The sequence below is a fragment of the Zophobas morio genome, unplaced genomic scaffold, assembly GCF_036711695.1.
Source record: "Zophobas morio isolate AGI-343-1 ecotype UQ-CSIRO unplaced genomic scaffold, CSIRO_AGI_Zmor_V1 ptg000012l, whole genome shotgun sequence".
Classification (NCBI taxonomy): Eukaryota; Metazoa; Arthropoda; class Insecta; order Coleoptera; family Tenebrionidae; genus Zophobas; species Zophobas morio.
In genome coordinates, this window is record NW_026972117.1 from 10,522,901 (window position 1) to 10,546,830 (window position 23,930).

The window sequence follows — 23,930 nt, forward strand, 5'->3', positions numbered from 1 at the left end:
CTTGCAATTTTAACTTTTTGCACTTCCACCATTGTTCACTTTTTCGTTTCTTCAATTTTTGATTTATTTATTATTTTTCTAATTTTCATTTTAAATCTGTATATTACAATTTTTAATATTTTTTACTTTACCAGTTTTACGATTTTAGAATTTTTTCATTCCTCAATTACTGGATTTTAAAATTTTTAAAATTTTTCGATTTTATAATTTTTAGGTTTTCCAATGTTTAAATTCGATTCGTTTTTTCTTATTTCCAATTTTTATTTTTTTGTCGATTTTTAGTTTTTCCATGTTTCAATTTTTCGTACGATTAACGCTTTTTTTATTTTTCACATCCTAAATTCAATTAGTTTCGACTTCTTGAGAGAAGAATATATTAAGCCCCGCCCACCCACCCCGTCTCTATTTCACTGATTGACTTTATCTAGTGTGAATAAAAGGTGGATCTTTTATTGAACGTAAATAAAAGGTCTCCCGCGATACAGATTCATTTGAAATCCATTATATGTATAATAGAATCAGATGAATGTCGAAAAAACAAATTTTATTATATATACCGCGTGATCAGAAGTGACTGAGTCTGAGTCTGGCAGTACAGATATGTCAAGCGATAAATTTAGGTTGTTTCGGATACATTTTACAAATCAAGTAAAAAAAAGGTTAATTTTGCCATTGTCAAATAATTTCAGCAGAAAATGGCTAAAATTGTCCTACACAACAAAAATTTGTAATAAAAAGATATCTTTTCCAATTTTGCATGAATTTTAAAATACTAACAACAATGTTTATAGTGTTGATTGACATTTCCTAACCTTACACTTAAAACAACATAACTTAGCAAGAAAAATTGAGGATATTTTGATTATTCTGTACCGAAAACCAACAAATTTATTCGGTTTTCATGACCATCCCTGTTGTTCTATTCCACATGTTTAATTTTTTATTCTGATAGGTGACAGAACAATATGATGTGTAGACTGATCAGTAGTACCACACATACAACTAGTCTCATAGTATGTCGTGATCAACAAATACTCTTTGTTTTGGTAGTAGAATTAACCAATTCTAAAAATTCTTTCTTGTACTGCTGTTGTCGAATTTGATCTAAGAAGAAGGTTAGGTTATGACATTTTATCAATAACCATTAACAAACGTAGATTTAGTCTCTAGCCCAATAGATAAATAAATATAACTGAGAACCATAACTTAGAAATAAGAAAAATAAGATTGGGTTTTTAGACGTTTTTCCTGATTTTGTATAAGAAGTCAAATTTTGGTTTACCATTTAAAAAAATTATTATTTCTTAAGGAATGTTTTAACATTATGTATTAATATGTATAACACGAATGGAAATACTTAAATATTTTATATTGTTGTTCCCGGCGCCTCCACCATATTTGTCGTCTACAATTTACTCCAAAATAAAATTTACCACGTGGTGAATTCAATTTAAAAAGGAAAAACCTTGAATATATAGTTTAATTATTAAGATTGACACGACAAAGTTTGAAAGTTGAAAGTAAAGTACGTTTTTTTGTATTAAAAATCCACCACCTCTTTGTGTTGGTAACACGAAATTCCCTAGTTATGTTATTGGGAGACATTGCGACGTTGGTGGACTTTAAAATTCATTCATTCCTTAGCTAAATGAATACTGTTTTATTGACATTTCACTTTATAAGATTAATAAATAAATCATAAAAAAATAGACACTGCATGCCGTATTTGATTTATATTGTTTTTAATAGTATAATAAATATTGAAATGTCAATTGATGAAAATAAACTAGGTATATTTATATATTTATTTTGAATAAAGGTAGGGGAGATAAATAATTAGACATGAAATAGGAATGTCGTATATTAATCAACATTTATAAAATATTTTAAATTGTAACAAACATGACTAGATTCATACTGATTCACAAAAAAATGACAATGAGCGGCGCCTTTTCGGACGCGCACGGTTGGTGTGTGTCGGCCAGAGGGGAGCGAGAGAGGGCCGGTCCCCCCGCCCCCCCTTAGCCGCAAACGAACGAAACAACAATAATAACATTAACATACACAAGTATACCGCCTGATACAAAGAAATGAAACCATTTTCGTGTTTTGATTATTGATTATCTACACAGTAATGATTATTTAGCATTCGAATTCGATTTAAATAGTGATATATTGCGAGGGTGGGGCGCGTGCGGCCGCAGGTCGGTGCCGGCCGGCGATCCTCGGGGCTCCTCGGGCGCCTTCGGCGGCCCTCGGGGCTCCCGGCCGCAAACGCCCGACCGGTCCGGCTACGCGGGTGGATATGTAACAAGGGCTAAAGCTAATCCAACCCTAGGTAAGCTTCACACAGCCCAAAAATACAAGCACTTAAAACAGTGCCGACAACTAATAGAGTTCGGTGGTGAGCACACTACACAGCATTCATCGACGCGCCACGACGCGGGCGCTGACAAGGCCTTACGGGAGACTAAAGCCCCATTTCACGACCTGCGAATCCTTTCGGTCCACGTGACTCTACGCTCGACAGACCACACCCTGTATATCGACGTCAGGCATGCATACAGCGACAAACTGCACTGGTTTTCCTAGACGGAGGGCTTTCAGAGCACCCGGTACAGTACTGACGCGCAAGACAGAGTCTGAAGAGGAACGGACAGATAGATCAAACACATGGCAGAAACGTTGCACTCTAAAACCATACTTCCTTTTAAAATACACACGTCGGACTTCGTTAGACATATTTAAACGTTTCTACCACGTTGGACAAATTTTCGTACAATATTTTTGACTATAATTTTCGAAAAATTAAAAAAAACAAAACGAACACAACAATCAAAATTATTTAACTAGTACTTGGAAATGATATTTTTATGCGCGAAAACAGCAAAGCAATGGTAATTTTATCGTCGACAATGAGGACGTCACGATCAATTTTTTCTATGATAGCAAGCTTCGAGTAAGTAATAAGTTACCTTACTGCACTAATGCGACAATCTGAAATTACCTAGTATGTCTAGGTTAAGTTAAATATCTATTAGAACGCAAAAATGCAAGTTTGATAGCAATTCTTCTTTAGTTTAGCGACAAATATAGTTACAATAGAAAATTACATTTTATGACATTGCCATGACCGTTTAAATTACGCGCCATATTTTCATTTCTTTCTCAATATTCACATCAAGTTAGTAAATCGATAATTTCGACTTAAAATTTACAACTAAATTATTGTAAGACACATAAAACAAACCTCAAATTTACAAAAATAAGATTTTTTTTAGTTTTACATCGTAAAAAAGTTAAAACGGTTCTTTTCGCCTTTAGAACAACTTTAACTTAAATATAATATAATTTTTAAAGTATATTTGTTCGTCGTGCAATATTGGTACTTAATAAAAACTTGTCAAGTGTTTTCTAGAAAAGTTTGCAGTAGTAGACGGAGAAAATTTATCTCAACTTCGCTAATTTTTACACACTAAAGCCCTCATTACACGACCAAATGCTTTACAAGGAAGCTTCAAGGTGACAGTGTTTTTATTCCTCTTCAAACACTGTCTTTTCTCTTGGTCAATGTTAACAATATGATTAACAAAACAAAAGTCATGCTACGTGTGTTCTACTCAGAAGCAGGGATATGAAACAGAATTCATAACTTGTGTAATTTGTGCTTAAGACATGATGCTTTTGTGTCTATATTTTATAACCTGTCGTCAGTTTGAACTAAGTTTGCTAATTTAACTGGTAAAAAATATTGTGAACCAAAATTAAACGGAGTTCATATCCCTGGCTAATGCTAACTAATACCAAATATGTTAACTAACATCAAACATATTTAGTTAATTATGTCGTTTCAGATGATTGTTTGACGACCAGAGTGTGCAAACACAATAAATGTGATGTAACGTCAAACTGTCCCAGTTCGGTGATGTGACCAACAGCCAACTGTCAATTTTGACAGATAACTGTAGACTTAAAGAAACAAAAAAAGCAAGCAACAAAATTTTCTACAGCGCGCTTTAAGTGCACAAATTTTTAGCAAATATTGTTGCTGCGAAGTTGGCGGAGATTTTGTTAGCATAAATCGATCCACCATTTAGTACTTGTCTGTAACCCAACTTAAGTAACTGTCATCTGTAAACTTACAGACGACTGCCAAAACTGGGAGTTCGTGTGTAAAGTTTACAGCTGCGCGAAAACCGGAAAATGTTCTGTAAATTTACATATTTGTGAACTTACAGACAAGTGGAAAGTTTTGGACGCACGCAAAAATGACTCTAATTGACGTGTTTGACGTTTTGTTCAGGTTGACCAACCTGGATTGTGTGTGACGACACGAGAAACTATTAGTTGGCAAAACTGCATTAAGTAATGCACTGCCTCAAACTTTAAGCAACTTTTAAGGTAACTGGTTGGTAATTTTGTACAATAGTGTCCACAGCCGACTAGAATACTTTTCCATGCGTCACTATAAGTCAACAAATCAGTAGTGGATTTAAAAGTTTGACAAGTTTGTATTTGTAAATAAAATTTTCGATAACAATAACTTAAGGTCTCTTGAGATACTGATTTTAGAACACTAAATAAAATAATTTTTAAAAATCTTATGGTACGTTAAAATGAAGGATATAATCTAGTTTGTACTAAGTACATGGACGAATGAGACCATTAAATACTGTTATGTTAAAAAAGTGATCAAAGAGCTGTGGGTACGATCAAACGTCAAATTAATCACTGAGTTTCACGCTAGGTGGCATTGATTTTTCGCATAATGGAACTTGAACATCTCAAATATTTAAATGTTGTATGTAGATACAGAGTAATGGATTCTAAAAATGTATAAAATACTTATGCTAATACATGGTTGTTATTTCTAACCTTATATTTTAAAAATATCTTAACACCTACAACTCTTACTATTATTATAGCATGTAAGTTAATAGACGAAGCCAAAATTTACTAGAATAGGCAATAGTTGTTTTTTTGTAATTTGGTGCTATTTTATTACTCAGTTTAACTCTACTAAATGCCACTTTGAGTCGAATCGTGTCCACAGCTACCTCGGATCACTTTTTTGTGGATTAGGATTGTCAGTGCTTGTTTTATTTGTTGATTTTCACTTACGACTCCACTTATCGCTGAAATCAGAAAAAGATGGAAATTCATTTTTTGGCTTATGATTTAGACAAATTGACGATTTTGCAAAGTAAAAACGAGATAGTACATTTTTCGTTAGGACAGGAATTGAAATGAACTTAAGAGTGGGGTTTGTTTAGATTGCGCCGTTAGATGGCGTTGAAGATGTCTCTGTAATTCGAAAATCGTCAATTTGGCGTGTGCAGGTTCTAGTTACGCTTGCCGATACAAAAATACGTGATCAATATAAAAATATGTTTAAAGACGCTTGTAGTTGATTTGTTCGTCATGATCGTAATTGCACAAGTAGGTAAAATTCGATGATGATTCAGTACTGTTTCGGGTGCTTTAAAAACCGCCTCTTTTCTTTCCCGAAATGGAAGAAAATAACCTTAAATTTACTTAAAATAATATCACTCTTACAATATCGTAACGATTCAACTTCGCTGGACCAAACCGTTCGTAAACTAAAAGATATGTTTGAGGAATCCCTTATTGCTTCTTCACGGAGTGTGCTGCAATTTGAGCGTTAGTTCTTGTTAGTACTGTAAGTATTAAAAAAATCGCTTGGTGTTTTTTCCCTTGTTTGATTTAGTAGGTACTTAAAAATCTCCGCACGTTTCAGAAGACTTTCGTTGACTTAACGATGCATTCTTTTTGGGGTTATATTCGAAGCGAACTTAGCTTAGAAGCGACATCGACTGAAATTTATGTAATTTTTTCTTTCAATACAACCGCCGAAAAAGAAGTGTTGAAAGTTGAGCTTTTCACGAAGGGTTTTTGCGAGTCCACGAATTGGGTTGTATTGATGTTTTCGTATACATAAGAGATATGTATTGTATGAGCACAAAACGTCTGAATTTAGTGTAAGCCCGCGAGGAACGAGTCCGGTCCAGAGAAATTTGTATCGCACATCCTTATCGATAATAATAAATTTTGGCTGGATACTCGCACTTCAAGAGTATTAATTATTCAATTAGAAATAGTGCAAAATTTGGTTTTTTCCTTAAAATCTATTCGTAAAGGCAGTACAGTTTTCTAAGCCATTTCAATGACTTATAGTAGTCAATCTTATTACAAATCTTAACATTTACCTAAATCGAAAATATCACTTTAAGGGTACAAAAACTTTGGCTAACTTTAATATAAACAGTAAAACTAAAGTAGGTATAGTAATGTTTAAGGAAGTTATTATGAGATACTCGACGAGTTTAGAATATTCATTGCGTTTTTTATACATCAAAAGTAGCGATCTTTAATGAATTTATTCGAACAATAATATATTTTGTTTAAAATGCCTCTGCTGCCGCTAAAACTAAAAGCAGTAAGTAGTAGGTTATCCGCTACAGTATTTATACTTAGTTAAAATTCAATATTATTATTTTAATACATTCATTTCGAACAGGATCACAATTGTAATAACTTCATTGAATGGGAGTAGTAACGTTACAAATAACTATGTACAGTTAGTTACTTAGCTTAAGTACATCGGTAATTTACAGTAGAGTTTCCATGGGCATAAGAGACTAAGGCTGCGGCCACACCGGCGCGCGCGCGCGGCGTTGGCCATCGCTCGTTACGTTACGTTGCGTTACGTTTAAGGCCTGAGCACCCAACTGTACATGAGACGTGAAGAATCAAGGGGATGACGTATAATACATATCAAAATGGCAGGTATTAGGTAAAGTGGCGTTTAGATGTGAAGCATCCGTCTTCGTGTGTGAGAGGAGACCGCTTTAGGTAAAATGATCTGGTAAAATGTGTTGTGCTGTATAATAATTGACTGGACCGACAGGACCGCAGACCGATTTGAGCGGGGGTTGTAAGGTTTGAGTTGCCGCCGGCCGATGCGCGTTGTTTTACTCATTAAATTACGTTATTATATTATAAGTTATTCATTATTTATAGGTATTTATTATTATGTAATAATTAAGTTATTATTATATGTTTGGCAGGATATCTCACCCAAAAACAATCGTTATGGTAATACAAAAGTACCGAGAACAAGTACTGTGAATTGGTAGCAGTATCTGTAAGCGTCCGGAGCACTGCGCGCACACACTTGGTTTTCCTGCTGGCGAAACGTGATGTTGTTATTGTTGTTGTTGATGGAGGTGGTGCTATTGCTGTTTGCGGCAAGGATGAGGGCGGCTGGCGGCGGAGAAGGGAACACCAACTTGGGACGCCGAGATGCCGTGGGCGCAGCGCATCCGTCACTGAAAAAACATCACTCTTTTAAACATCCCTCACTACCTTATTTCTACTTAATTAACACTAAACTATATCCTCCACGACTTCAACCTTCATACCGTTCGCTTATTCCACTATCTACTAGAGTTAACGGGACTCGCTAGACGAGGTATAACATTTTTTTGGTTTTTTTTATGAAAAAATGATATTAATATAGATGTATCATACATCAAACTGCAGCTTTTTTCATATTCTAAAAAAATATGGCTGAGAAATATCGTAAAAAAAGCACCATTGTATGTTTTCTTTTCAAGTTTTTTGAGTCATAACCATCATAGAATCGCTTGAAAATTCGCACATGGATAAAACATCACTTTTTACAGAGCGCAGAGTCATTAAATGTTTGTTACTGGTACAATTTGTTTAAATAATAATGTGTTTATTAAAATCAAAATATACCACAAATTAACGCAAAATACGTCGAATAATTTTAACAGGAATATCAGAGGAAAATTAATGATCTATTGGTTAGCAGAGTTTTTAACAAAAGCTAACAATTATTGAAAAACATTGGTATCAATTCGACAGAATTTGAGCAGTTAGTTCAGTACTTTGCCGATAGGAGCGCCACTAAAATTTACGGAAGCGACTTTCCAGGTAAAACCCTTATCGCCTGCTTTACCATAAGCTGATTGTTAGAGTTCTCGGCTGATTTTTCTAATTTATGGCAAGGAACTCAGTTTTATAACAAGCCGCCAGGACCGGCCGTAGTAATCTATTGTTAAGGAAATTAACTTTTACGCAATGAGGTACTATCATAAAACCGAATTAAAACTGGGGAACTATAATATTTTTACTTCACTCAGGATCCTGAATTCAATACACATGATTACTAAAAATTCATTGTAATATTATTGTTAATATATATTTTGCTTTGTTAATTAATAAAACCAATAAACATATTTATAATAATAATAAAAAATATATAAAATACAGCTTTTGTTTAACACGTATAAGTAGCTAAGTGTATCTACTACTTATCCCAGAAAGGAGGTGTTTTAAAAAAGCCCTACGCCCAGTAACTTCTCCCTTCATTGTTTACTCGAAAAAAGTGCTCGTATATGTTTTCATTTGCCGAGAGATCATTTTCAAAATATATTTATAATAAAAATATGCAAGTCTTGGTGATGAAAAATGTACTCCTAATAAATTATTAAAGTACATAAAAAAATAGAAACAAATTTTATTTATTTTTAAAAAATCTCTCGCAAAGGCAGGTTCCTCTTTCTGCCAAGTTTATCTGCCATCTTTTTACATATATTTCTTCGTCTTTATAAATTTTTTTTATATTTATTCCTTTGGGTGTCCATACAACAAAATAAACTTGTGAAATACCCGTAACAAGCATTTGTCCCTGGACTGAAGTAGTAATCATGATTCTTTTTTTAGTTTCAATTCTCTGTCTGTCAATGTACAAAATTTGATTTTTTTTTTCTATCCGCTCCTTCGGGAGACAAATCTTGCCATTTTGAAGGGCATTTAATTTCGACTAATGCACTCCTATCCTCTAGAACCTTGTCTGGACTAGCAGCCAAGTAAGGAAATTGTTTTGAAATAAACAAGCCACACCGTTCAGTTTTTATATTTTTATTTATTTCAAAACACTTGACAGCTTTTTCCTCACTTTGCTGTCCATAGTATGGATGACTGTTACCTCTAAATGTACTGTAGTACAGAGACTCCACAGTTTTAGCTATTGCTGTAGTCGGTCTAAGTTTGTAAATACGTCCAAAATTTGAAACCGTAACCCTAATTTCTCTTTCTTTTGCCTAAATGTGCCTGTTTCCTAGTGTCTATTTCAATTTGGTCTAAATTCAAAGATAATTTTCTCAAAAAAACCTCTTTGGCTGTCACAAATGTTTCTACATCCATGACAGGATTTTCTAAAAAATATTTAAACCATAATCGCAGTCGGGACCAGCATACGTAAATTTTTTTACGACATATTTTTTTTACGAATACTTTGTCTAAGACGAGCTTGTTTTATAGACGAACAATATTTTTTTGTTATTAAACCAAGACCGTTTTAATCACAATATATTTACTTATCCCCTCTAAAAAATTGATGACGTCACCTCAAAATTTTGCTGAATAAATCCTATCTAAATTGTATAAAATATGATGAGTCTCTTCTTGTGATTTATAATTCCATTCATGTTTTTTGGATTTGCATATAGAGGATGACCCCAAAAATTAATGAATGCGTAAATTTATTTTTTTGATTTAATCAGGAACTACAGAACCCAATGCTTTGAAATCTTGCAAATGTTTTAAGGTTATAAAGAGCATAATAAATTTTTAGTCAAAATATATTTGCTTATCCCCTCCAAAAAATTGATGACGTCAGCTCAAAAGTTTGCCGTATAATCCTATTTAAAGTTTACAAAATATGATGAGTCTATTCTTGTAATTTATCATTCCAGTCATATTTTTTGGATTCGGATATACAGGGTGACTCAAAAAATTTAATGAATGCGCAAATTTATTTTATTGATTTAATCAGGAACTACAAAACCGAATGCTTTGAAATCTAATGTGAAAAAAAACCATAATAGGCATGCAGTCGTCACGTTTCCGATAGCGAGGGAAGTACTGTCTAAACTTTTTAGACCAATTTTTTTGATTTTCCCATTTTTCTATTTCTCAATTTTTCAATGTTTCAGTTTGGGATTTTTTCACTGTTTCGATTCTTCAATTTTCCTTCCATTTTTAGGTTTTTCAATATTTCAGCTTTGGAATTTTGCAATGTTTCGTTTCTTCAATTTTTCAAATTTTTTATATTGCGTTTTCTCGGTTTTTAAATTTTTCGATGTTTTAATTTTTCAGTTTTTAAAGTTTTAGGTTTTTAGATTTCTCACTATCTCGACTTTTTAAATTTTAGATTTTTTTGTTCTCGATCATTCGGTTTTCTGAGTTTTTAGGCTTAGATTTTTTTTGTTGAATTCTTGGATTTAAAAAATTTTTGTTTTTTAAATTTTCCTATTTATCAACTTACTGGGAATGAATTTTTAGTTTTTGATACGATTTTTTTTTTCAAAAATTTTCAGTTTTTCAATTTATTAACTACGATATTTCAGTTTTACGATTTTTAAATTTTTTTATTTTTCGATTTTTCAATTTTTCGATTAACTGATTTTTTTATTTTCCCATTTCTTTATTTCTTGATTTTTCAATTTTTCGATTTCTAGATTTTTCAATGTTTCAGTTTTGGATTTTTTCACTTTTCCGATTCTTCAATTTTCTTTCCATTTTTCAGTTTTGCAAGATTTCAGTTTTGAATTTTTTCACTTTTTCGATTTTTCAATTTTCCTTCCAGTTTTCAGTTTTTCAGTATTTCAGTTCTGAGATTTTGCAATGTTTCGGTTCTTCAATTTTTCCATTTTTTGATGTTTCGATTTCTCGGTCTTTCAATTTTTCGATAGGTATTTTAATTTTTCAATTTTTAAGTTCTAGATTTTGCGTTAATTTTATTGTTTTCCTTGATGTTTTGATTTCTCGATTATTCGATTTTTCGAGTTCTCGGTTTAGATTTTTTGGTTTTCCAATTCTTCGATTTTTAGATTGTTCAATTTCTCGATTTATAGATTTTTCAATTTTTCGGTTTACCGATTTTTTTCATTTAAAGTGTTTCAATTTTTCAATTATTAAGTTTTCAATTTTTCAATTTTGGTGTAATTTGAAAACGGTATTAATAATGTTGAATGTAAATCATTTATTGACGTCAAGTGTCGGTCAACATTTATAGAAACCTCGGTTGAGTGTGGAAAAACAAATTTATGCAGCATGTTTTAAATTTTATCGACAATCAATAAATACGCATTAAACGAAAATCGCCCTAACCAAATTTCACAATTTGGAAAGAGCTCGTGTAAACAATAATAATCGCTAAAATAAAATCTAGCTCAACTATTATTTTTAATGACCGGTAATAATCCAGGCTGTTAAAATTTAAGTTAATAAAAACCCGTCCACACATTTATCTCCGCATTTACCTGATCACCATTTCCTCCACAATCGATTAGATAACACTACGCACTAAATTTTCAAATTACCTCGAATGGGAAACTGTCAGCTGCACACGAATATTTTATTTTTATTCAATACTTGTTATGTAACTTTTTCTATTTTAAACCGAGTTGGACGGTGTCAATGAAACAAATACCCGTATAATGTGTCCATTCAAACAGCCCAATATCATAATGAACGAGCAATGAATGAAGTGGTAAGGCGCTGGGGAGTCTATTGTTGTGCTTAATGTAACAGGTAACATTAAACTAATAAGAATAGACATCATCAAACGCCAAAACTAACAATTTTGGGGTTTTTCGCTGACAAAGTTTCCACCGACATGTGTTTGATGATAACATCTGCATGCAAATTTTTGCTTATAGAAATTGTTCGATTTTGTAATTAGGGGCTGGCTAAATACAAGGAGGGACTTTAACCTGTTGAACGACTTGAACAACGCAAACACTAATTTAATTGTGTTGCAGTTGGTTTTTGAATACAGGAATAGAATTATTGGTAGTTTCTTTAATGGAGTGCTAAAGTTAGAAGTATGGTGCGAATTGGGTTGCCGTTGGCCAAATTACGTTACGAGTTGACACAAATTTGTCGTTAATGGTTGTATGACTGTTACAAAGTGTGTTAAAAGAAAATTTATAGTAGAGTCTCTTCTGCAAAAAAAATTGTGGTTGAGTTAGCCTTGAACGTGAAGTTACATGTCCGTGCTAAACCCAGTTGGCAACAGTTTCCAGACAGACGAGACAACTTCACATCAAAGGATGTCTCGATTACAAATTGTGACAACTTTCAAGATATAAATTGTAATTGTGTCAACCGTCTTTGTAATCTAAATGCAGCATAATTGAGTAATAAAATAGAAATAACTTGGTCATAAATATGTGAAGATCGATGCTGTTTTAAAAACTACGATTAAATGTAACATTAATTTAAAACATTTTAACCCTCGCCACCACAGATTAAATGACAATTCAGTTTGCATAATCTGGTCGAAATCTGAAAATTTTTGAAATTAGTTTCACTGAAAACGTATGCAACTTTTTTTTAATTGTTGAATATTTTCTCAAATTTTCTAATATGAATTATTCATGACTTCGAGAAAAAAGGGGGATTTTCTACATTATTACTGCCAATGGAGAAAAATAAATACAGATTCGTGATCCTGAGGAAATTTTCGATAAGACAGACGTTTTTGTGGAGAGATATAAAAGGATCTAGTATGATATAGAAGGATATAACCGGATAGAGAAGGATCTAAAGGGATATGAGAGGATATAAACCGAAATAGAATTATGTAGACGGATATGGAAGAATATAGAAGGATATAAAAGGATAAAGACGAATATAGACAGATATAAACGGCTATAGAAGCACAGACTCGTGATCTTGGGAAACAAAATAAAACGATGAAGAGTCGAATTTTCTCAGTTTCTATAATTACTTACTGAATGAATATTTCAAAGAACTGTAAAAAATTATGGATTTTCAAGTTTCATATTTTTAATGCCAAACTTTTGGAAAACTTGCATTGTTGATTGAACGTAAAAAAGTTGGAGATCTGAAAATTTTCGAAATTAGTTTAATCGAAAACGTATTCAACTTTTTTTAATTGTTAAATATTTTCCCAAATTTTCCAAAATGAATTAAAATTTCAACAAAAAAGGGAGATTTTCTCCACTATTATTGCGCGTAGAGCAAAAATAAGCACAGCGTGATCTTGAGAAAATTTACGCGATGAATTTTCGATTCGTTGTCAGATCGAGGGGCGGGGTTTAATTGCAAAGTCACTATTTCTGTACAAGAAATGAAGAAAAAATTCAAGCCAAAGATTAAGCCCCACCCGTACCTTCCCTAATCTATACAGTAATGAAGTTTTCATTCGTTGGCTGACCTAGAGGCGGAGCCTAATTGCAAAATCCATATTTCCTTACAAAAATTTACCGTTTTAAATGTGTTTTAAGTTTCTAAGAATACAAAAATCATCACAATTGAGATGGGGTGGGTGGGTGGGGGGCTATATTTTGCCTATTTTATTGATATACATAGTATCGTTTGAACAACACGATAACTAAAAACATGTTTTTAATTTCTTGTAAAGAAATAAGCATTTGCAGTTAAGCTTGGGTCTCGACGAATAAAAAAAATCCTCACAATCGCGATGGGGCGGGTGGGCGGGCTTATATGTTGCCTTTTTGTTTTAATATGTGTAGACTTCTTTTCACAACATGAAACTTAAAACAAGTTTAAAATGGAAAATTTGTATAAGGAAATATCGATTTTGCTATTAGATTCCGCCCCGTCACTACAAAATCCACATTTCCTTGCAAAAATGTACTATTTTAACCATATTCTAAGTCTCGTTGTGATAAAATGGTTATGAATATTAAGAAAAAAAGGCAAAATATATGCCCCGCCCACCCGCCCTGTCTCAATTCTGATCAATTTTTTATAGGTACGTTGTAAGCCGAGGGGCGGAGCTTAATCGTAAAATACTTATTTTTCTACGAAAAATTACCAGCTCCGCCCCATTGCAAAATCCATATTTCCTGGCAAACATGTACCATTTTAACTATGTTCTAAGTTTTTTGTGGTGAAAAGATGACTATGTATATTAATAAAAAAATTCCAAAATATAATAGATAGAAAGACATATTATGATATAGAAGGATACAGAAGTATATAGATGGATACAGAAGAATATAAACGGATATGGAAATAGATAAACGGATACGGGAGAATATGCATGGAAATAGAAGGATATAGAAAAACACAGAAAGATACGTAAAGATGGATATAGGCAGATATAGATGGGGATAGATGGATATGGAAAGACATAGAAAGATATGGGATGATATAAACAGTTATAGATTGATATCGACGGATATGGAAGGATGTAGACGGATATAGAAAGATATTGTCGAAAGTAGCAGGGTTTAGACGGGTATGGAAGGATATAAAAAGATATAGAGGGATATAGAAGGCTACAAACGGACATAGGAAGATATAGAAGGAAATAGACAGATACAGAACTTACTGGGGCGACTTGCGTAGGGTTGAAATTTCAACAAAAACGGGTCATTTTCTCCATTATTACTGTGCATAGAGCAAAAATAGGTACAGATGTGTGATCATGAGAAAAATTCCAATAAGATACAAAAGGATAAATTATGATATAGAAGGATATAGATGGCTATAGATGGATAGAGAAGGGTATAGATGGATATAGATGAATATAAGTCGATATAGATGGACATAGATGAATATAAGTGGATATAGATGGACATAGATGGATATAGAAGGATATAGACGGATATAGAAAGGTATAGAAGGAAATAGATGGATATAGAAATTTTCTAACCGATTTGAGCAGGTTTATAATCCCAACAAAATAGGGGCACTTTTTCCATTATTACTGGGCTTCGAGAAAATTTTCAATATAAGAGAGCCATTTTTCCGGACCGATTTGAGTTTTAAAATTTCATTAAAAAAGGGCGATTTTCTCCATTATTACTGCTCGTAGTGCAAAAGTAGGCACAGATTTGTAAGCTGAGAAAATTTCCGATACGATATAGAAGGATACTAATAGATATGGAAGGGTGTAGGAAAATATGTACGAATATAGAGGGATATGGGAGAATATAGATCGAAATAGAAGGACATAGACGGATATAGACATATATAGCAGAGATAGATCGATATGGAAGGATATAAAAAGATATCAATGGATATAGAAGGATATAGACGTAATAGAAAGATATTAACAGATATGGGAGAAGTTCGATGAAAATAGAAATATACAGATGGATATTGACGGATGTAGAAGGATATGGAAGAACACAGAAAGATATAGATTGATACAAACAGATACAGATGGAGAAAGACAGTTAAGCAACGACATAGAAAGATATGGAATTATATAAACAGATATAGATTGATATCGACGAATATGAAAGGATGGAGGTGGAAATAGAAAGATATTGACGGATATAGTAAGGTTTAAACGGATATGGAAGGCTATAACCGGGCATAGGAAGATATAGAAGGAAATAGACAAATATAAACCTTACGGGACGGACTTGAGTAGGTTTAAAATTTCAACAAAAAGGGAGATTTTCTCCATTATTACTGTGCGTAGAGCAAAAATAGGTACAGAAGCGTGATCATGGGAAAAATTCCAATAGAACCCAAGAGGATAAATTAAATTATGATATAGAGGGGTATAGAAGGATATAGAAAGGTATAGACGGATATAGATGAATATAGATGGCTATAGATGGATATTTAAGGAAATAGAAGGAAGTAGAAGGATATATAATTTTTCGGACCGATTTGAGCAGGTTTAAAATTCTAACAAAAAGGGGCATTTTTCTCCATTATTATTGCGCATCGAGAAAATATCCGATATAAAATATACATTTTTCGGGTCTAATTTGAAGAGTTTTAAGATTTCATTAAAAAAGGGGCATTTTCTCCATTAATACTGTCGGTAGTGTAAAAATAGGGACAGATTCGTCATGCTGAGAAAATTTCCAATAAGAAATAGAAGGGTATAGATGGATACAGAAAGATATAGACGGATATAGGCAGATATAGATGGAGATAGAAAGATATGGCATGATATAAAGAGATATAGATTGATATCGTCGGATATGAAAGGATGTAGACGTATATAGAAAGATACTAATGGATATAGCAGACTTTAGACGGATATGGAAGGATATAAAAAGATATAGAGGGATATAGAAGGATATAGATGGATGTGGACGGATATAGAAAGCTATACACGGACAGAAAGATATAGATTGACACAAACAGATACAGATAGAGGATGACGGTTAAGCAAAGACATAGAAAGATATGGAATTATATAAACAGATATAGATTGATATCGACGGATATGAAAGAATGGAGGTAGAAATAGAAAGATATTGACGGATATAGTAAGGTTTAGACGAATATGGAAGGCTATAACCGGACATAGGAAGATATAGAAGAAAATAAACAGATAGTAGTTACCGGACCGACTTGAGCAGTTTTAAAATTTTATCAAAAAAGGGGGATTTTCACCATTATTACTGTGCGTAGAGGAAAAATAGGTACATATGCGTGATCATCAGAAAAATTCCAATAAGATACCAAAAGATAAATTATGATATATAGAGATATAGAAGGATATAGAAGCATACAGATGGAAATAGATGAATATAGGTGGATATAGATGGCTATAGGTGGACATAGAGGGATATAGAAGGATATAAAAAAAAATAGAAGGAAATAAACGGATACAGAATTTTTCGGACCAATTTGAGCAGGTTTAAAATTCCACAAAAAAGCCATTTTTTCCATTACTACTGCGCGTCGAGAAAATTGCCTATATAAGATATACATCTTTCCGGACCGGTTTGAGTGCTTTTAAAATTTCATTAAAAAAAAGGGGATTTTCTCCATTAATACTGCCGGCAGTGCAAAAATAGGCACATATTCGTCACGCTGAGACAATTTGTGATAAGATATAGAAGGATATAAACAGATATGGAAAGATATAGGAAAATATGGAAGAATATAGAGTGATATGGGAGAAGATAGATTGAAATAGAAGGACATAGGCGGATATAGACTTGTATAGCAGAGATAGATCGATATGGAAATATATAAAAAATATAGAAGGATATAAAAAGATACAATTGGATGTAGAAGCGTGTAGACGAATATACTTGGATACAGAGGGATACAGACGGATATAGAAGGATATAGACGTACATAGAAAGATATAAAAGTGAATAGACGGATATATAAAGATGCACACGGATTTAGAAGGATATGGATAGACGGATATGGAAGGATATAGATAGATATAGAAGACACAGCCTCGTGATCCTGAGAAATAAAAATCAAACAAGGCGGAGTCGAGTTGTCTCATTTCTATAATTACCGTACGCACGTTTCAAGGGACTGTAATAATATAATTTTATTTATTTTTGATAGGAAGTAACTGAAGTTTTGTATATCCAAGTTATAAATTGTGTCAACAATAATAGCAAACACATGTGACATGTAGTAGTTGTCCGAAAACAATGTTTACCCCATTCACAAAGACACCAATTTACTATAATGTATGTTTCATTATCTAATCTTGGATAATCGTGTAATTTTATGCTCTAAGGTAGACCAAGAAACAAAGAACAAGGTAGAGAACTAATACCAGCAATTTTTGCAAAACTAGATGAGAAAACGCTGACCAAAATTTGCCTAATCATGCCAACAAGAAACGACGACCTCAAAATTTTTCATACTAACCAGGATTTAAATTTTATGAAATAAAATGCTCCTGCACTTATGGTTTATGAATCCGCCTTGAAGTTTTCCCCAAGACAATTATTTTATTATTGCATTGTTTCTTACACTGTTACTGCTTTTATCTATACCTGTTTTTATCAAATGAAGAAGATTCATCGTATTTTTTCGAAAATGTAAGAATGCAATGATATCGCGCTCGTCTATATTTAATAATAATAAAATAATAAATATTATAATAAAAGCTTCGTACCCAAAATAATATTTGGAGCGTTTTGCTCCATTGCAGCTTAAATTGATTAGTCCTTTCTTCTGTTTTGAGGAGACAGAATAAATCAAATTCTATTTTTTTTTTTTCGAATTTTTTGGAATCCAAAATGGCTAATTTATCATAATCTGGTGACGTCACATCAAAAAATCGTTCATTAAACTACTGTTAGCGTTATGTATTATACAGGATGTACGTGCCGACTTCACAGGACTATGCAGAAGTCAAGAGCGAATTTAAGTACATGGAAACACCGATGCTGCAGTGGCCAGGGAATATCGGTGAAGTAACTGCAGATGTTTCTTGACACATTCCCGACGAACCCAACCACCACACACAAACCACCTCCCCTCGCCAAAAATACCCCCGTGCATCCACACCATTTTAATAAAATTAAACCATCCACCCCCATTACATAACCGTAAACATCGCAATTTCCCTAATTTATTTGTCGCAGAACGCAGAGCAAATAAAAGCGTCATTTTCCCGGCGACTTTTCCAAGATGGAAAAGCCGCGGCGCGGGGCCCGTAATAAGAAAATTGATAGAGATCTGTTTATTCGATTGGAGCCCTGTATGTGTAGTAACATTGCAGTATGACCTCGTGGTGCTGCATCGTCGTCGGATGGCGGTCCAGGGCCAGGGTCGGGGCAGGGGTGGGTTCGCACCTCGCGTATCGAACGCTCGCGGCGCATCACTCGTTACCATGCCTACGTAGTACAGTGACGGCGGCGGCGGCGGCGGCGGCGCTCTCAACATCCGAAAATGTTGCCGAATTCGACGAACAGGTTACATAAAGCCGCCTGCTGGATGCGGCGAGGAGGGGCGGGAGGGGTGGTCGACCAGTGGGACGGTTTTGATGGTACAGGAATAGGATTCGGTGGAGCGAATTGGAATGAAGGCTGGGGGTGGTTCGATGGAGTCATTCATGGTTTAGTTGTCTAGAAGGATAAGCGGATGGAGTTGGTTGGCGAATTTTGGGGTGTCACAGCTGGTAGAATACGAACGTTTGGGTTTCTCATACATATACAAGTAATACTGATTACTGATGATTAATGCTTAAGTTTAAATTAAATAACGATGATTCTTATTTTATTATTACTAAATTATAGACGGACGCGACATTACTGTATTTCTGAAAAAATAGGATGAATCCTTCTTGATTTGAAACTAACACACAATCCATCTATTTCTTGTCGTGACAATTTTTCCTTTCATGGTTTTATATAACATCATGATGAATTTTCTCGCAGTTTTCCTTAAAAATCAACTCCAGCCCGCACCCTTGCTTTTCCACTTCATAGCTACATCGAGATGCGTCAGTTGCTATTGTTAACTTTAATAAAGGCTCAATTACACGAGTTTAAAGTACCCAACTGCACAACTAAATTTTAGCGGAAGTTAAAAACGTTCGACCTACTTTTAATTACGACCCAAGCTTCAAGACAAACCTTTTAGATAATTTTATAACACTGTAATTTATCGATTTGACCCTCGATTCTGAAATATGACACTCTCTACAACAAATGAAAATTCGAATAATAATAATAATTATAGCATTTGTAAATTATGACTAATGAATTCGTTTCCCGGAACTCGCTCCATTGTATTATTTTGGGGGGTAAACAAGTTCCTGGAATACCTGCGAACACAGAAGCAGATGCGACCGTTAATTAAAATAGTTTGTTGAAAATAATAATTTATAAATTTTAGTTGGGTTCGTTTTGTTTTATATAGAATTGGACGGTGTATAAATGGATTTGCGTTACTTTTAGCTATACACAACACACTAATCTAGAAAGTTGGTGACCTAAATGCAATTTGATGAGATTCGGTGCATAGTACAGTGTCGACGAAGAAGACGGTGACTTTGAAAAGTTTCGTCACGTATAGTTTCAAAGGTTAAAAAAGACAAGTAGCGACTGAATAAGAATGAGAGCGGCGGTGGCACAGACGAAATTTTCGCAATAAAGGGAATGTCTTAAAGGGTGTTGTATTCTGGGTAAACAATATTACGGAGGTGCTATGTTTGCAGTGGTGTAGTTGCTTGGCAATGATACTGTTGAATACTGCATTGTTTGATAGTTGCAGTATATTTTCAGGGTCACAACAGAAATTAATTGGAACTAGAAACTAATAAATTAAAGTTTTTGTCGTATTTATTTGCTAGAAATGTCGGTAAAATACGGACATTGATTTAGAGACTACAAAACATTACTCAAAGTTTACTTATTCATCCCCTCCGGAAAGCTGATGACGTCATCTTGAAATATTTTAATGAATCTTATAAACATTTGTAAGAATTTCTTGAAAAAAGATAAATTTTTGCTACCATCACACAATTCAGCCACAAAAGAAGTTTTTGGGAAAGAGAAGGAAAGTTTAATTAAGAGAAAGTTGGTAGCAACGAAAATTTTTTCATAATTTTTTAGAAATTCTCAAAATTTTAAGCGACGCTACCATTTTAATTATACAATTATTGAAAGAGAAAACAGTTTTAAATTTGGTCTAATTCGCTATCTATTATTATCAATATTTGTCATAGCTAACTAAATATAAGGATCTTTCTAAGGACCCACACAGAAAATTTACGAAGAACAAAAGAATAATTTTCTCAGTATTTGGTAGGAACTAAATTGAACATCTGAGACCTAAATCTATTTTTGGAACAATTCTTCAAGTATACAGTCATGTGAAGACAATTAGTTTTTCGAAAATATTTCACATATTTTGTAACGAATTACGGAAAAAACTTGTTCTTCCAAAGACCGGAAATTCTAAATTTCTTTTGGTTTTTGTGAAAAAATGGAAAAACATGCAAAAGTTTGTGAAGATATTAATCTGTGAAAAATTAGTCTGTAGGAAATTTTCTGAGGATCACAGTGGATAAAACTGATTCTTCACAAATATTTGAATTCATTATTATTATTGAGAATTTCAGAGGGAATTTTCCGAAGATTCTTGATGTCGTTACTAAAATATTTCAAATTATTAAAATCGTGCGGAAAACTTCTGTTCCAGAGGAAATCTTTCACAAATTTTTGTTGTTTCAACAGATTGTGGGAAAATTAGCTTCCTAAAATATTTTAAATTCTTAGAAGTAATGATAATTTCCGAAAAAATCGAAAACTAAAAACTAATTTTCCAAACTTATGTCAAATTGTTAAAACTGGAGATAATCTCACGAAAAACAGTCAGTTCTACAGGAAATTTACTACCGAACTGATGTTTTTAAATATTTCTTCTTCCAAATATTTGTTTTGAACATGAAGCGCAAAAAGAGAAATGTATTTTAAAGGATTTACATATTTTTAACGTTTTTCTTAGCGAATCATTTGCTAGTTATATGTTTTTTGTTCTTTGTTCTTTGGAAAATTAAACCTATCTTTTCAGTTTCAACAATATTACCATTTTTCATAAAAATTGTTTTGAATATATTTTTAGAACAAGCAAAAATTGTTTTAATAGTTATTAATCTGTTATTTAGGCAGAAGTTGCCTCTTGAAGTACAGTACAACATGTAGAGTTTTTTCTAAAAAAATTAAATAAATGAGCGATTAAACTGAAGTGAAAATTTAAAACCTAAATCTATTTTGGAACAGTTTTGCAAGTATAATGTATAGACTATAAACAAGTTTTTCAAAAATGTGTGAAATATATTTCCAACGAATTAGGAAAAAGCTCTGTTTTCTCTAACATTCATGAAAATCTAAATTTCTGTCGATTTTTGTGGAAAAATCTAAAAAAATCCAGACGCGTTGGAAAATAATAATCTGTAGAAAATTATTCTATAGGAAAATTCTGAAGATCTAGAACCTCTTTGCATCTTCAAATAAACTCACTATGATTAAAACAGATTCTGTTGAGAACTTTCCAGAAAAATAATTTTTTTATCAGCGATTTTCTGATGGTCTAAAATTTGGTATTTTTTCCAAAATATTTTCAATTATTAAAGTTGAAGATAATGGCCCGGAAAAATTTCTGTCCTTCACAGATTTAGCTGTTGTTTAAAGATCTTAAAATAAACAAGAACTGTGAGAACTATTGTTTCCAAAAACTCAAGGTGGATTCATAAACGACAACTAGAAGAGTATGTTATTTTATAAAATTAAAACAGTATTTACTGTGCAGATTTTTGAGATGCCATCATCAAATTGTTGAAGGGGATGATTAGACAAATTTTGGTTCGCGGTTTACCATCCTCTGATATTTCTAACATACATATATATAAAATTTAATAATAATCTGTCCGGTAGTTTCAAAGATTATCTCTCTAATAAAAATCGACATAGACGATAGCCAGATGGACGGAAACGGAAGACCTATTTTTTATTATTCATGAACTGTTGAGAAACATGATAATAGCCGTTCGCCGGATGAATAATCGTATAATATGTGATATAATGGGGGTTCTAGGCCAGCTTGATCCCATTTGACCTATAACTTCCATCACTTTCTGTCGATCATTGAGGTCCTTGCCGAAAATGAGCACTGTAGTAGATATATGATGGGGGTTCTGGTTCAAATTTTGGCGGGAAAATTTGAATTCCCCGTATATCGGGCAAGTTCGACTAGGATCGCTTCACTTCGGTGAAGGTCGATCATGCCCAAACGAAGTGAGCCGCCGAATCCGACCATGGCCGAAGTGAGTCGATCGTAACCAAAATTTGAGCAGAATTCTGACCATAAAACTGCTACAAGGGTAGACACAAAGTGATAGGGATTCTAAGCCAGGTCGAATGAGGTCAAACTGGCCTAGAACCCCCATCATATAACTGCTCGGATGGCCCCTCTATTACAATATTTACTTAGTTTGTGCTTGGTAAGTAAAAACGAATTTTTCGAAAATATTTCAAATTGATAAAATTGGAGAAAACCTGATGAAAAAATAAACTTGACGACTTTTTAGCGCTTTGTTTATTAACCAGTAGCTTGATAGCTATATATTTATATAAAGTGTGATGCTGCAAAATTTGATTTTTTATGATAGTCGCTATAAGTACGTCTAAAATTTTTGATAATAATGCGTCTGGTAGTTTCAGAGGGTCATGTCGATAAAACATGTAGTAGTAGTCGAATGAGTAATGCTATAATATATGATATGATGGCGGTTCTAGGCCAGTTTGACCTCATTTGACCTGGTCTAGAACCGCCATCACTTTCTGTCGACCGTTTTTTAGCGAGAAAATTTCAATTCGAGCGCATGCTGAACAAATTTGACTATAAATCAAAATACTACAATGACTTTGGGTGGTATTTAGGCATATTTTTGAATGTTTCAAAGGACGATTCTGGAAAAATCATTGGAGTTATCGTAGAGATGAAAGCGGATATGACTTTTGCGGCCCGAAATCTACAAGAAAATTTATTTAGTGAAATTTCAAAAATTTTGTTGAAAATTGGTCGAAAATTGGGGTATTTTGCATATTTTTGAATGTTTCAAAGGACGATTCTGGAAAAACCATTGGAGTTATCGTAGAAATGAAAGCGGATATGACTCCTGCGGCCCGAAATCTACAAGAAAATGTATTTAGTGAAATTTCAAAAAATTTTGTTGAAAATTGGTCCAAAATTGGGCATAGTTTGCATATTTTTTAATGTTTCAAAATACCATTCTGGAAAAACCATTAGAGTTATCGAAGAAATGAAAGTGGATATGACTTCAGCGGCCCGAAATTTACAAGAAAATGTATTTTGTGAAATTTCGAAAATTTTGTTGAAAATTGTTCGAAAATTGGGCGTATTTAGCATATTTTTATGTATTTCAAAGGACGATTCTGGAAGAACCATTGGAGTTATCGAAGAAATGAAAGCGGATATGATTTCTGGGGCCCGAAATCTACAAGAAAGTGTATTTAGTGAAATTTCGAAAATTTTGTTGAAAATTGGTCGAAAATTGGGCGCATTTTGCATATTTTTTAATGTTTTAAAAGACGATTCTGGAAAAACCATTGGAGTTATCG

At 33.2% G+C, this 23,930-nt stretch overlaps 2 protein-coding genes across 8 annotated transcripts in view; one reads left to right on the forward strand and one right to left on the reverse strand.

Moving 5' to 3' along the window:
• The window catches only part of LOC135127764 (neutral alpha-glucosidase AB), a 100,802-nt gene that overhangs the window by 21,650 nt on the left and 55,222 nt on the right, over positions 1-23,930 (forward strand). The window lies entirely within an intron of this gene.
• The window catches only part of LOC135127768 (potassium voltage-gated channel protein Shaker), an 843,060-nt gene continuing 820,973 nt past the window's right edge, over positions 1,844-23,930 (reverse strand). For all 7 annotated transcript variants that reach the window (XM_064054365.1, XM_064054366.1, XM_064054370.1 and 4 more), the window contains exon 6: positions 1,844-7,349. The gene's annotated coding sequence lies outside the window, so the exon portion shown is untranslated. The remainder of the gene's footprint in view (positions 7,350-23,930) is intronic.